At 50.2% G+C, this 15,377-nt stretch overlaps 1 protein-coding gene across 9 annotated transcripts in view; it reads left to right on the top strand.

The window, feature by feature from the left end:
* rimbp2b (RIMS binding protein 2b) overlaps positions 1-15,377 on the top strand; it is a 352,244-nt gene that overhangs the window by 129,103 nt on the left and 207,764 nt on the right. For 6 of the 9 annotated variants that reach the window (XM_059654874.1, XM_059654882.1, XM_059654880.1 and 3 more), the window contains exon 1: positions 14,217-14,326. The gene's annotated coding sequence lies outside the window, so the exon portion shown is untranslated. Of the gene's footprint in view, positions 1-12,785; positions 12,873-12,911; positions 12,941-14,203; positions 14,327-15,377 lie in introns of those variants that run through there. The other 3 variants (XM_059654875.1, XM_059654876.1, XM_059654877.1) reach the window with 2 other exon arrangements.

Genomic DNA, 15,377 nt, shown 5'->3' with positions numbered 1-15,377 from the left:
AAAGGGGAGGGCGAACAGCCAGAAATCGTGTTACATTTTGGCACTAATGATATAGCCAGAAAAAGGATTGAGGATATAAAAAGTGATTTCAGGGAGTTAGGATGGAAGCTGCAAAGCAGGACGAACAGAGTAGTGTTCTCTAGTTTACTACCAGTGCCACGAGATAGTGAGGTGAGGAACAGGGAGCGGGCGCAGCTTAACACGTGGCTACGCAGCTGGTGTAGGAGGGAGGGCTTCAGATATGTAGATAATTGGGATGCCTTCTGGGAAGGTGGGACGTGTACAAGAAGGACGGGTTGCATCTGAACTGGAAGGGGACCAATGTCCTGGGTGGAAGGTTTGCTCGAGTAGTTCGAGAGGGTTTAAACTAGTATGGCAGGGGTTGGGAACCTGAGCTGTATACCAGAGGTGAGAGTTGATGCAGGTGAGGCAGTAGCAAGAGGTAGACCAGCTAGAGGGAAGGATTTTCCTGGGAAGGAACCAAGGGATCGGTTAAAGTGTGTTTGCTTTAATGCAAGGAGTATCAGGAATAAAAGTGATGAACTTAGAGCATGGATCAGTACCTGGTGCTATGATGTTGTGGCCATAACAGAGAGATGGGTTTCTCAGGGGCAGGAATGGTTGCTGGATGTTCCAGGGTTTAGAACATTTAAAAAGAATAGGGAGGGGGGAAAAAGAGGAGGGAGTGTAGCACTACTAATCAGAGAGGGAATCACAGCTACAGAAGCTTCCATTGTCGAGGAAGATCTGCCTACTGAGTCAGTATGGGTGGGAATTAGGAACAGCAAGGGAGTAGTCACCTCATTAGGGGTTTACTACAGGCCCCCCAATAGCAGCAGGGAGATTGAAGAAAGCATAGGTCGACAGATTTTGGAAAAGTGTGGACGTAGTAGGGTTGTTGTAATGGGTGACTTTAACTTTCCTAATATTGATTGGAACCTCCTTCGAGCAGAAGATTTGAATGGAGCTGTTTTTGTAAGGTGTGTTCAGGAGGGTTTCCTAACTCAGTACGTTGACAGGCCGACGAGGGGAGAGGCCATTCTAGACTTGGTGCTCAGAAACGAGCCGGGGCAGGTATCAGATCTTGTGGTGGGAGAGCATTTTGGTGATAGTGACCATAACTGCCTCACATTCTACATAGCTATGGAGAAGGAGAGGATTAGGCAAAATGGGAGGATATTTAATTGGGGAAGAGGAAACTATGATGCGATTAGACATGAGTTAGGCAGCATGGACTGGGAGCAATTGTTCCATGGTAAAGGCACTATAGACATGTGGAGACTGTTTAAGGAACAGTTGTTGCGAGTGATGAGTAAATATGTCCCTCTGAGACAGGCAAGAACGGGTAAGATAAAGGAACCTTGGATGACGAGAGCGGTGGAGCTTCTAGTGAAAAGGAAGAAGGTAGCTTACATAAGGTGGAGAAAGCTAGGGTCAAGTTCAGCTAGAGAGGATGACATGCAGGCAAGGAAGGAGCTCAAAAATGGTCTGAGGAGAGCCAGGAGGGGGCACGAGAAAGGCTTGGCAGAACGGATTAGGGAGAACACTTATGTGAGGAATAAGAGAATGGTCAAAGAAAGAGTAGGGCCGATCAGGGATAGCATAGGGAACTTGTGTGTGGAGCCTGAGGAGGTAGGGGAAGCCCTAAATGAGTTTTTTGCTTCTGTCTTTACGAAGGAAACGAACTTTGTAGTGAATGAAACCTTTGAAGAGCAGGTGTGCATGCTGGAATGGATAGAGATAGAGGAAGCTGATGTGCTGAAAATTTAACAGTAACTATACCACAGTTACTCACAACGCTGTGATCATGGTTAGTATAACAGTAACTATACCACCTTTAATCACAATGTTGGTACCATGGCGAGTTTAACAGTAACTATAACACAGTTACTCACAAAACTCCCCACCTATACTCTCTCCACCTCTCTTCTTTACTCTCCATCTTCGGTCCGCCTCCCCCTCTCTCCCTATTTATTCCAGTTCCCTCCCCCCATCCCCCTCTCTGATGAAGGGTCTAGGCCCGAAACGTCAGCTTTTGTGCTCCTGAGATGCTGCTTGGCCTGCTGTGTTCATCCAGCCTCACATTTTATTATCCGGCTTCTAAGCTGTACAGCTTTAAGATGCTGTGAGCAGGAACTCTGCTGCCACCTGGTGCTGAAGATTGTGTTTGCTCTAATTACTGACAGCTTTTACGTAAAAGAGAAAGAGAAAAATGTTTTCAGGACTATTCTTACTTCTTTGCAACTTAAACAAGCCTGAAAACATCTGTCTCTAGTTGTTGGTCTTGATCAATTGTTTTGTTTGTAATTTTGAGCTTGGTTAACGAATGCATCAAGTAATGTAGCCTTGACCTGTCATCACCCATCTCACCTCATCAACGTTGCAATCTGTCTCCCTCACTCCCATGTCTCTTATCTGACTTTAACAGCAAGCATTGAGGACGGAGATTTAAGTTGCAGCTGTGCAGAGCTTCACACTTGAGTAGTTTGCCAAAGTGATGTGTGTAATGGGGGAATGCTGGACTCTGTCCAGGACATAGACTGTGTTTAATGTGTTATTGTCGACGGTTATAAATCAGAATCAGCCGTTGCTCAGATTTCTGCACACATCAGGCATTTTACAAAGAGTAAGGACACGGACAGAAATTGAATTAACTCTCTTCGGGACATTTGCTGAAATGGTTCCAAGGGTAACCTTATTCCTGTACCGAGAGAAACGGGAGAAGGTCTATGCTTCCGAAATTGGGAGATTACCATTCACAAAGGGTTTAGATTGGGGAAATGAGGAAAACCACCTTCAAATTTTCGTTCAAAAAGTCGTACCTGAGGACTGGAGAGAGGCAAATGTAATTCCTCTCTTCAAGAAAGGAAATAGGGAAATCCCCAGCAATTATAGACCGGTAAGTCTCACGTCTGTCGTCTGCAAGGTGTTAGAAAGGATTCTGAGGGATAAGATTTATGACCATCTGGAAGAGCATGGCTTGATCAAATACAGCCAACACGGCTTTGTGAGGGGTAGGTCATGCCTTACAAACCTTATCAAGTTCTTTGAGGGTGTGACTAGAAAAGTTGATGAGGGTCGAGCTGTGGATGTGGTGTATATGGACTTCAGTAAGGCATTTGATAAGGTTCCCCATGGTAGGCTCATTCAGAAGGTCAGGAGGAATGGGATACAGGGGAACTTAGCTGCTTGGATACAGAATTGGCTGGCCAACAGAAGACAGCGAGTGGTAGTAGAAGGAAAATATTCTGCCTGGAAGTCAGTGGTGAGTGGAGTTCCACAGGGCTCTGTCCTTGGGCCTCTACTGTTTGTAATTTTTATTAATGACTTGGACGAGGGGATTGAAGGATGGGTCAGCAAGTTTGCAGACGACACAAAGGTCGGAGGTGTCGTTGACAGTGTAGAGGGCTGTTGTAGGCTGCAGCGGGACATTGACAGGATGCAGAGATGGGCTGAGAGGTGGCAGATGGAGTTCAACCTGGATAAATGCGAGGTGATGCATTTTGGAAGGTCGAATTTGAAAGCTGATTTCAGGATTAAGGATAGGATTCTTGGCAGTGTGGAGGAACAGAGGGATCTTGGTGTGCAGATACATAGATCCCTTAAAATGGCCACCCAAGTGGACAGGGTTGTTAAGAAAGCATATGGTGTTTTGGCTTTCATTAACAGGGGGATTGAGTTTAAGAGTCGTGAGATCTTGTTGCAGCTCTATAAAACTTTGGTTAGACCGCACTTGGAATACTGCGTCCAGTTCTGGGCGCCCTATTATAGGAAAGATGTGGATGCTTTGGAGAGGGTTCAGAGGAGGTTTACCAGGATGCTGCCTGGACTGGAGGGCTTATCTTATGAAGAGAGGTTGACTGAGCTCGGTCTCTTTTCATTGGAGAAAAGGAGGAGGAGAGGGGACCTAATTGAGGTATACAAGATAATGAGAGGCATAGATAGAGTTGATAGCCAGAGACTATTTCCCAGGGCAGAAATGGCTAGCACGAGGGGTCATAGTTTTAAGCTGGTTGGTGGAAAGTATAGAGGGGATGTCAGAGGCAGGTTCTTTACGCAGAGAGTTGTGAGAGCATGGAATGCGTTGCCAGCAGCAGTTGTGGAAGCAAGGTCATTGGGGTCATTTAAGAGACTGCTGGACATGTATATGGTCACAGAAATTTGAGGGTGCATACATGAGGATCAATGGTCGGCACAACATTGTGGGCTGAAGGGCCTGTTCTGTGCTGTACTGTTCTATGTTCTATGTTCTAAATGCTGGGGAGATGTTTAACCAGAGAGCATGGAGTGAACATGATTGGATACAGAACTAGAGATCACATGGAGGAAAAGCAAGGGAGGGTTTAGGATTGAGAATGCACCCAGCTGATTGGTCAGCAATTGGGAATTCAATGGCAGCTTCCCAGAAGGGCCCGGATAATGAGAGAAAAATTCCAGGGATTTTTGTCAAAATGCAAGAGAGAGTTTTGTTTTATTCACACGTGATGTAGGCATCACTGGCTGGGCCCAGCATTTACTACTCGTCCCTAGTTGCCCCTTGAGAAGGTGGGGGTGAGCTGCCTTCTTGAACTGCTGCAGTCCATGTGCTGTAGGTTGACCTACAATGCCCTTGGGAAGGGACTTCCAGGATTTTGTCCCAGCGACAGTGAAGGAGCGGGGATATTTTCCAAGGCAGTTGCCTCCATTTCCCAACTGAACAAGAATGTACATCAGCCTTAAGCATAAGGCGCACCCCCATACCTCTCGGGGATGGGGAGGACCAAACATTCACAATCTGTGCCCCTTCACTGGGATGACATGAACAGGAGGAGGCCATTCAGCCCTTCAGGTGAGCTCTGCTGTACGCTTCGATCATGGCTGGCCCATGTCCTAACTCCCATCCTCCACCACTGTCCAATTCCTTTCAAGCTTTAAACTTACGGAAATCTGTCAACATAAACGACAGCCCAGCCTCAACAGTTTTCTGGAGGTGGGGGCGAGGCTGGGGGAGAGGGGGCATGGGGGTGGGGAGGAGGGTGGGAGTGAGGGTGGGGCTGAGAGTGAGGGAGAGGGTGGGAGTGAGGGTGGGGCTGAGAGTGAGGGAGAGGGTGGGAGTGAGGGTGGGGCTGAGAGTGAGGGAGAGGGTGGGGCTGAGGGTGGGGCTGAGGGTGGGGCTGAGGGTGGGGCTGAGGGTAGGAGTGAGGGTAGGAGTGAGGATGGGGTTGGGTGGGGGAGAGGGTAGGAGTGAGGGTGGGGGAGAGGTTGGGGCTGAAGGTGGGGGAGAGGGTGGGGCTGCGGGTGGAGGAGAGGGTGGGACTGAAGGTGGGAGTGAGGGTGGGGGAGAGGGTGGGACTGAAGGTGGGAGTGAGGGTGGGAGTGGGAGTGGGAATGAGGGTGAGGGTAGATATGGGAGTGAGGGTGAAGTTGGGGGTATGGATCAGTGTGAGGAAGATGGTGGGGGAGGGGATGAGGGTGATTTTGGGCATGAGGATGGGGAGAGGGAGAAAGTGGTGATTGGTGGGGTTGGAGGAGAGGGTGGGGGAGGGGGTGGAGGAAAGGTTGAGTGTGGGGAAAGAGAAGAGGGTGGGGGAGTTGACGGAGAGTGTGGGTGTGGGAATGGAGGAGACGGTGAGGGAGGGGATGAGGGTGAGTTTGGGCATGAGGGTGGGGAGGGAAGAAAGTGGTGATGGGTGGGAATGGAGGAGAGGGTGGGGGTCGGAATGGAGGAGAGGGTGGGAGTTGGAATGAAGGAGAGGGTGGGGTGGGGATGGAGGAGAGGGTGGTGGTGGGAATGGAGGAGAGGGCAAGCATGGGGATGGAGGAGAGGGTGGGAGTTGGAATGAAGGAGAGGGTGGGGTGGGGATGGAGGAGAGGGTGGTGGTGGGAATGGAGGAGAGGGCAAGCATGGGGACAGAGGAGAGGTGGGGAAGGGGACGGAGGAGAGGGTGGGGGTGGGAATGGAGCAGAGGTTGGGGGAGGGTTTGAGTGTGAGTTTGGGCATGAGGGTTGGAAGAGGGAGAAAGTGGTGATGGGTGGGGATGGAGGAGAAGGTGGGGGAAGGGATGGAGGAGAGGGTGAGTGTGGGGACGGAAGAGAGGGTGGGGGTAGGAATGGAGGATAGGGTGGGTGTGGGGATGGAATAGAGGGTGGGGTGGAGATGGAGGAGACTGTGAATGTGGGGATGGAAGAGAGGATGGGGGTGGGAATGGAGGAGAGGGTGGGGGAGGGAATAAAGGATAGGGTGGGGGAGGGGAATGGAGGAGAGGGTGGGGGAGGGGTGGAGGAGAGGGTGAGTGTGACGACAAAAGAGAGGGTGGGGGTGGGAATGGAGTATAGGGTGGGGGTGTGGATGGAAGAAAGGGTGGGGGTGGGGACGGAGGATAGGGTGGAAGTGGAGATGGAGGAGAGGGTGGGGGTGGGAATGGAGAGAGGGTGTGGGAGGGAACGGAGGATAGGATGGGGGTGGGAACGGAGGAGAGGGTGTGGGAAGGAACGGAGGAGAGGGTGGAAGTGGAGATGGAAGAGAGGGTGGGGGAGGGAAAGGAGGAGAGGATAGGGGTGGGAACGGAGGAGAAGGTGGGGGAGGGAACGGAGGATAGGGTGGGGGAGGGAATGGTGGAGAGGATGGGCGTGGGATCAGAGGAGAGGTGGGGGAGGGAACGGAGGATAATGTCGGGGTGGGAACGGAGGAGAGGGTGGGGTAGAGAACGGAGGAGAGGGTGGGGGAGGGAACGGAGGATAGGGTGGAGGTGGGAACGGTGGAGAGGTTGGGGGAGAGAACAGAGGAGAGGGTGGGGAGGGAACGGAGGAGAGGGTGGGGGAGGGAACGGAGGAGAGGGTGGGGGAGGGAACGGAGGAGAGGGTGGGGGAGGGATTGGAGGAGAGGGTGGGGGAGGGAACGGAGGAGAGGATGGGGGAGGGATCGGAGGAGAGGGTGGGGGTGGGAACGTAGAATAGGATGGGGGTGGGATCGGAGGAGAGGGTTGGGGAGGGAACGGAGGAGAGGGTGGGGGAGGGATCGGAGGAGAGGGTGGGGGAGGGAACGGAGGAGAGGGTGGGGGGTGGGAACGGAGGATAGGGTGGGGGTGGGATCGGAGGAGAGGGTGGGGGTCGGAACGTAGAATAGGGTGGAGGTGGGATCGGAGGAGAGGGTGGGGGAGGGAACGGAGGAGAGGGTGGGGGTGGGATCGGAGGAGAGGGTGGGGGTGGGATCGGAGGAGAGGGTGGGGGAGGGAACGGAGGAGAGGGTGGGGGTGGGAAAGGAGGACAGGGTGGGGGTGGGAACGGAGAACAGGGTGGAAGTGGAGATGGAGGAGAGGGTGGGGGATGGAACGGAGGAGAGGGTGGGGGTGGGAACGGAGGATAGGGTGGGGGTGGGAACGGAGAACAGGGTGGAAGTGGAGATGGAGGAGAGGGTGGGGAATGGAACGGAGGAGAGGGTGGAAGTGGAGATGGAGGAGAGGGTGGAAGTGGAGATGGAGGAGAGGGTGGCAGAGGGATCTGGCTGTTGTTGGGAAGGGGTGATGTTTCCCAGTTTCTAGCCTGTCTGTGTGAGGTCTGAAAGCGCTTCCTCTTGTTGGGGAACAACCCGAGGGAATGAGTCTCTCCATCAACGTGATCAAATCCGTCCTGTATCTTCAGCAGCTCCATCTGATCCCAGGCACACACAGCCCGCTCTGCATGTACAGCCTAGGAACAATCCCACTGGTTACAGTATGGCACATGAAGTTCAAGTGAATGGTCTGTAGTGAAATCCCTCCTCAATAACCCACCACCATCCCGGTATGAGAGGTGATCAGTTATATTCCTTAGTGTGAGGAATATTTCAGAATGGATTACAGCAATACCTTACATTTATATAGCACCTTCCATTACAGCACAGAGACAAACAACTGAACCAAATCAGCCTTCCTCCCTCTGTACTCTCAACACAGCGAAACTAAACCAATGAAGACCCTCAATAGTTAATCCAATGGTTCTTAAGCAAACTTTTGATTAACCAATCCCAAACTTTATGAGCAATTAATATCCAGGCACTAGTTCTTTTTTATCTTAAACAAAAAATGTAGCTACTTATTCACTATATTATTACTTTAGAGGAGAGAAAGTTAAATAACAGAGGAATTAATTATTATTGATGCTTTAAACCCGAAACATTTGTTTTCAGTTCCTATTCACACAAACAGACACAGACTAATCAACTCTTCCCAAAGCCTCAATTGCCATTCAACAATTGCCATCTTCTTGAACAAGAGGTCTCTTCTAGACTTGCAGGAACCAATTCCCAGGTACTGAATTTATTAATAGCCAACGGCTGTGCCTTTCCCAGGGTCACTGTGTCTATTAGAACTTTTTAAAACAATAATCAGCCAAGCCCAAAACGTCAGCTTTTGTGTTCCTGAGATGCTGCTTGGCCTGCTGTGTTCATCCAGCTTCACACTTTGTTATCTTGGATTCTCCAGCATCTGCAGTTCCCATTATCTCTGATTGTGATTAACCTCAATGTCTTGCCTCACAAACAGACAAAGCTTGTTTGGTGCGTTCTTTGCTTTTAACTGTTTCTAACTCCCAGTTCACGAGATCACAACTCCAAACAAGAACTTATAAAAGAATAAACATAATGACAATGGAAAATCCATAAAGGTTCTAACACTTTAATGAATTAAAACATCCCAAAGTGATTCCAAAGTTCAAATAATTTGTGATTGAGCCACATCATTTAGTAGTAGGGCAGGTGGCCAAGCCTTGCTCAAAGAGGCAGGATTTAAGAAGCATCAGAAAGGAGGTGACAGGGAGGCAAAGTGGTTTGAGGATGGGATTCCAGGGCTCAGGGAGCAGGAGAGGCAACCATTGATTGTGGGGTGATTAAAAACGGTGGCGGGGAGACTAGAATTGGAGGAAGTCAGATATCTCAGAGAATTTAGTCCTCAAGAAGGTGATAGAGTTGGGCTGACTGGAGTCCACAGGATGCTCTGCAAATGTAGGAAGGCATCGAAAAACAGTGGAAATCTGTTTGGGAAAGTACAGCCCTGCAGTGGTTATACCACGAGACCACAGCACTCCATATCACAATCCAGCAACTTGAGGAACTGTTTCTGACCCAAAACCCCTGACAATGAAACAGTGGCCGCAGTGACACAGTGGAACTTATTTAAAAATCCACCAGCGTCCTGCGAGCACGGAGCTGTATCTGACTCGTCACCGAGTAACTCACAGGCCCTTATCACATGGAGCCAGGGACACCAGGAATGGACAATCTATGTCAGCCTGGGCTCTGGTATAACACACACTCACACTCGCACACATGCACACTCTCACACACACACACACACACACACACACACACACACACTGACACACACACACTCACACACACACTTACACACACTCTCACACTCACATACACACACACACACTCTCACACACACACACACTCACACTGACACACACATTCTCACACACACACACACACACTCACACTGACACACACACATTCTCACACACACTCACACACACACTCACACACACACTTACACACACTCTCACACTCACATACACACACACACACTCACACTGACACACACATTCTCACACACACACACACACACACACACACACACTTACACACACTCTCTCACACACACACACTCTCTCACACACACACACACACACACACACACTCACACTGACACACACATTCTCACACACACACACACACTCACACTCACACACTTACACACTCACACACACACTCTCTCTCACACACACACTCACAGTGACACACACTGACCCATTCACACAATCACACATTCACACAATCACACTCACACTGACACAGACTCACACACACACACTCTCACACTCACACACACTCACACTCTCACACACACTCACACTCTCACACACACACTCACTCACGCACACTCACACTGACACTCACACTCACAAACACACACACTTACACTCACTCACACACACTCTCACTCACACATACCACACATGTGCACACACACACACACACATGCCCACATACACGCAAACACACTCACACTCACACACACACTCACACACATACACACTCACACACATTGACACTCTCACACACTCACACACACACTCACACTCACTCCCACACACTCACGTTCACACACACACTCAAACTCATACATATACACCCACACACTCACACCCACACACTCACACCCACACACTCACACTGTCACCCACACTCAAATTCGCACACTCTCTCACCCGCACACACACACACACTCACACACACACACTCTCACACACAAACACTCTCACACACTCCAATGGACACACTCACACCAACACACACAAACACAAACACAAACACACACACAGAAACACAGTCATTCACACAGACATGCACACACTGTCATGCACACAAACGTGGACACACACACAGACCTGTCACATTCACAGACACACAAACACACTCATTAACACACATAGACATATGCACAATCTCTCACACACAAGCATAGAGACACTCTCATTCACACACACACTCTCACTCACACACATACCACACACGTGCTCACACGCACATGTCTACATACACGCAAACACACTCTTAATCAAATTAAATAATAGTAAAGGAATCAACATAAGAACAGAAGGCCTCTGAGTGACCTTTCTGTGTCAGCTGCTACACTTCCTGTGACAGTATGTATCGCTAATACATTTCTGCAAAAGGTCACGTTGGTGTTTTGGGAATTTGGAAAACAAGAAAGGCAAGACACAACAGCCACCCCAACAGAGAGACTTGCATTCATGTCACACTTTTCACTGCCTCAAGATGACCCAAAGAGCCTCGGAGTGAGGAATCTGATTTAATGTGAGAAAGGGGACAGCACGTGCAAACAGAGCAATATTCCACCACATGGGAAATGGCCAGAAACTCTCTCACTATGACATTGTTTAAGGGATAAACATGGCCAGGAAAGAGAGGTCAGCCCTCCATGGCAGCGCCCATGGATTTCTTGGGATCAGTGGAGGCTCAGTGTAACTCCTTACCCAAGGGATGGGACTGAGCTGACGTTGCAGCTCTCTCTCAGGGCCATCCTGCGAAAGGCACCCCAATGCCGGTACTTAAAACCATCAGGATGGGCACTGAAATTCCAAGTGTCCTTTCAGAGTCAGGAAAGGTATCCATGGCTCCAGCTGGCACAGGACCATACGAAGCATTGTGTTGACCCATCGGGACAAGGGAGACTGGCTACAATGGATTTCCCATTCCAGTGTCACAGACATTGAGAGATCAACTGTCTCCAATTCCCGAGATTCACTGCCTCTGTCCCTTCAGGAGAGCCAAGGGAAAAGAAGAGGATTTGTCCGAGGAAGGTTATTACAAATCACACAACTGAGTTAATTTTTAATATAAACCACGTCTGTCTCACAAAATAATCAGCACAATCTTTAATTAGATCAGTAACGATTGTGAAAAGCAAATAAAAGCAATTTCTCCCTCATGCGGGGAGTAAATGAAGTTAACAAAATGAGACTTGCTGTTTTAAATCTATTTATCGGCAAAATAATCAGTGTCTTACCTTTTTATTAATTTCAGAGGAAAATAAGTTTCCTCTACAATGCATCATCTCAGAACTATCCCATAACAGCTCACAGTAAAATTAATCAGCTTGCAGATTGCTGTCTGTGAGGATGCAGAGCATTTTGTGCACAGCAGGATCTTACAACCCATTGAGTGAGTTAGATTTTGCCTGGTTACTTAGAGAATTCACAAAATCGTGTCAATTTTTAATATTTCCTGAACTTACACCTGGTACTTGAGCTTTACTGTCCTAACTGAAATATTGACCCCCCCAACAGTGCCCGCTCCCTCAGCACTGACCCTCCGACAGTGCCCACTCCCTCAGCACTGTCCCTCCGACAGTGCCCACTCCCACAGCACTGACCCTCCGACAGTGCCCACTCCCTCAGCACTGTCCCTCCGACAGTGCCCACTCCCTCAGCACTGACTCTCCGACAGTGCTCACTCCCTCAGCACTGACCCTCCGAAAGTGCCCACTCCCTCAGCATTGACCCTGCGACAGTGCCCGCTCCCGCAGCACTGACCCTCTGACAGTGCGGCGCTCCCTCAGCACTGACCCTCCGACAGTGCCCACTCCCTCAGCACTGACCCTCCGACATTGCCTGCTCCCTCAGCACTGACCCTCTGACAGTGCGGCGTTCCCTCAGCACTGACCCTCCGACAGTGCTCGCTCCCTCAGCACTGACCCTCCGACAGTGCTCACTCCCTCAGCACCGACCCTCCGACAGTGCCCACTCCCTCAGCACTGACCATCCGACAGTGCCCACTCCCTCAGCACTGACCCTCCGACAGTGCCCACTCCCTCAGCACTGACCCTCCGACAGTGCGTCGCTCCCTCAGCACTGACCCTCCGACAGTGTCCACTCCCTCAGCTTTGACCATCCGACAGTGCCCACTCCCTCAGCACTGACCATCCGACAGTGCCCACTCCCTCAGCACTGACCCTCCGACAGTGCCCACTCCCTCAGCACTGACCATCCGACAGTTACAGTGAGAGAAAGTACCCTCAGTGCCCAGGGTATGATATCTCAAACGAACTTCACAAGAGAATGAGATCCATACAACAAAGATCAGACCGAGGTGCCCCTCTGTGCTGGGGAGTGGGTGATGGAGTTTGGTTCCTGCAAAAAGCCAGTTTTGGATAAATAGTAATAATAATCTGTGTCAGCTTCTGTCAGTGACGGGGAAGCTGAATTGCTGATGTTCTCATTTGTGTTTTGTCTTTTGTCAGGAGAATGTGCTGAAGGAAATTCTTCATGAGAAGTGTCATTGTGCGTTTCACTCTCCCGGCTTGTCGCGGATTCTCCAGTATGAGCAGGTATTTTCCACCATACCATCCCGGTCTGAAATCACCGACTTTTGTTGCGGATTCTCCAGTATGAGCAGGTATTTTCCACCATACCATCCCGGTCTGAAATCACCGACTTACGTCGCTCAGAACAACTGAGTAGATCACCTCCGGGCGTTAATGTAGCAGCTCTCCCCAGTGGTGTGAGACACAAGGAGAGACCCACATTTCTCCAGCTTGACGTTCTCTCCTAATCCCAGCAGAATGGGACAAATCAGATCCTTCTTAAACAGACAGTACAGTTGGTTGGGCTGAATGGCCTCTTTCTGTGCTGCAGCCTTCTGAATATTGGACTTGCTGTCGTTCTGAAGGAGGCTAATGGTCTGAGTTTTTCCGTCAGTGCTGGTTGTGGGTAATTTCACTTCTTGCTGCTGTTTTGAAAGAACTTCTGCTGAACGATGACTGAGTCCCTGTTGAGAACATTTCCCAATTTAGACCCACACGGTGCTTGGCTTTCTGAGCTTTCTGGTTCTCGTCCTGTTCAGAAATATTACAAACTACCTCACAACCTAACTATAACTTTACTAACTATCACTGATATTCATTTAACAATCCAGTATGAGCATGATGGGCTGAATGTCCTCTTCTGTGCTGTAATAACTCTGTGAGCTGGGTCCCACTAAAGTCCCTACAGCCCTTATTCACCTTCTAACCACATCCTGTTTGATCCAGAGCAGACCTCCCAAACTCACAACCTCTCCATTTCAGAAGTTGGCTACTCCCATCTTCACCATATTGTCCAACACTGGTTTGTCTCAGCTGATCGACTGCTGAAACCCTCACCTGTAGCTTTGTTATTTCCGGGCCTGTCTGTCTGAGCGTGCCTGTTTGCTGCTGTCCCATGCTGTCTCCTCCTCCAGCTTCAACGATGGCAATAGTTCACAGGAAGCCCCATTTCCCTGGCTGTGCTGTACGCACACCCACTGATGCTGGCTCCCAGCCAAACAGCCACTTATTGTCACTGTCTCTTACAAACACCCAGCCCCCAGCCCCTAGCTGCATCCCTGTTCAGCTCTTTAATCCCCTCTCAGGTCGATGCACTCCTCCAATTCAGACCTCAGAGCTACTCCAGATTCTAGCAGCTGTGCCCTGGACGTTACCTGGGCCTGAAACGCAGAATTCCCTCACTCAATCCTTCAGCATCATTTCAACCACGCTGTCTCTGATCATCACTTTGATCATCTGTCTGACATATCATCCCACTGGGCTCCAGGTCAGAGCCCCAAGGAAGCACCTTGCAATGTTGTACTACATTCTGGAGGCTATATAAATATACATTGTTAATGATGTTTTGTCTTCAGGTGAAACCAGAGTATGATCACATTAAGGAAGCTCTGATTGTGGTAACACGGGAACGGGATTTGGCATTACTGGAAAGGGACCTGTTCCAAGACAAGCTGGAGAACATAGAGCAGGTTCTGAAGGTAAGGCTGAGGTCCAGTGCTCTGCCCCTCGTCCCCTGTGGGTTCAGAAGGCAGGACCTGCATAATTTTGGCAGGAACCACACACAACAGCAACAGTGGGTTGGCTGCTCATAGTACACCTCACTGAAACCAGGCAAACGGGGCTGCTGGGGCGGCGGGGGTGGGGGGGTGCTGATGTAACAGGAATGGGGGGTGGTTGGTGAGCGTCAATGGATACGGAGAGAAAGCCGGAGAAAGGGGCTGACAAACATATCAGCCATGGGCTGAATGGCCTAAATCTGCTCCTATATCCAATGGTCTTGTGGGTTAAGGGTGGAAATTAATGGGTGAGTAACGGGACTGTGCGATTGTTGGGGATGTAACGGGACTGTGCGATTGTTGGGAGTGTAACGGGACTGTGCAATTGTTGGGGATGTAACGGGGGTATGCGATTGTTGGGATGTAACGGGACTGTGCGATTGTGGGGGATGTAATGAGGGTGTGCGATTGTTGGGGATGTAACGGGGATGTGTGATTGTTGGGGGTGTAACAGGAGTGTGTGATTGTTGGGGGGTGTAATGGGAGTGTGCGATTGTTGGGTGTAACAGGGGTGTGCAATTGTTGGGGGGTGTAACGGGGGTGTGCAATTGTTGGGGAGTGTAACAGGAGCGTGTGATTGTTGGGGATGTAACGGGACTGTGCGATTGTTGGGAGTGTAACGGGGGTGTGCGATTGTTGGGAGTGTAACGGGGGTGTGCGATTGTTGGGATGTAGCGGGGATGTGTGATTGTTGGGGGTGTAACGGGAGTGTGCGATTGTTGGTGGGGTATAAAGGGAGTGTGTGATTCTTGGGGAGTGTGATGGGAGTGTGTGATTGCTGGGATGCAACGGGAGTGTGTGATTCTTGGGGAGTGTGATGGGAGTGTGTGATTGCTGGGATGCAACGGGAGTGTGATGAGAGTGTGTGATTGTTGGGATGTAATGGGGGTGTGCGATTGTTGGGGAGTGTGATGGGAGTGTGTGATTGCTGGGATGCAACGGGAGTGTGTGATTCTTGGGGAGTGTGATGGGA

Source organism: Stegostoma tigrinum, chromosome 26 (genome assembly GCF_030684315.1).
Source record: "Stegostoma tigrinum isolate sSteTig4 chromosome 26, sSteTig4.hap1, whole genome shotgun sequence".
Lineage (NCBI taxonomy): Eukaryota > Metazoa > Chordata > Chondrichthyes > Orectolobiformes > Stegostomatidae > Stegostoma > Stegostoma tigrinum.
The sequence above is the reverse complement of the archived record's forward strand: the minus strand, read 5'-3'. Positions and strand labels throughout refer to the sequence as shown.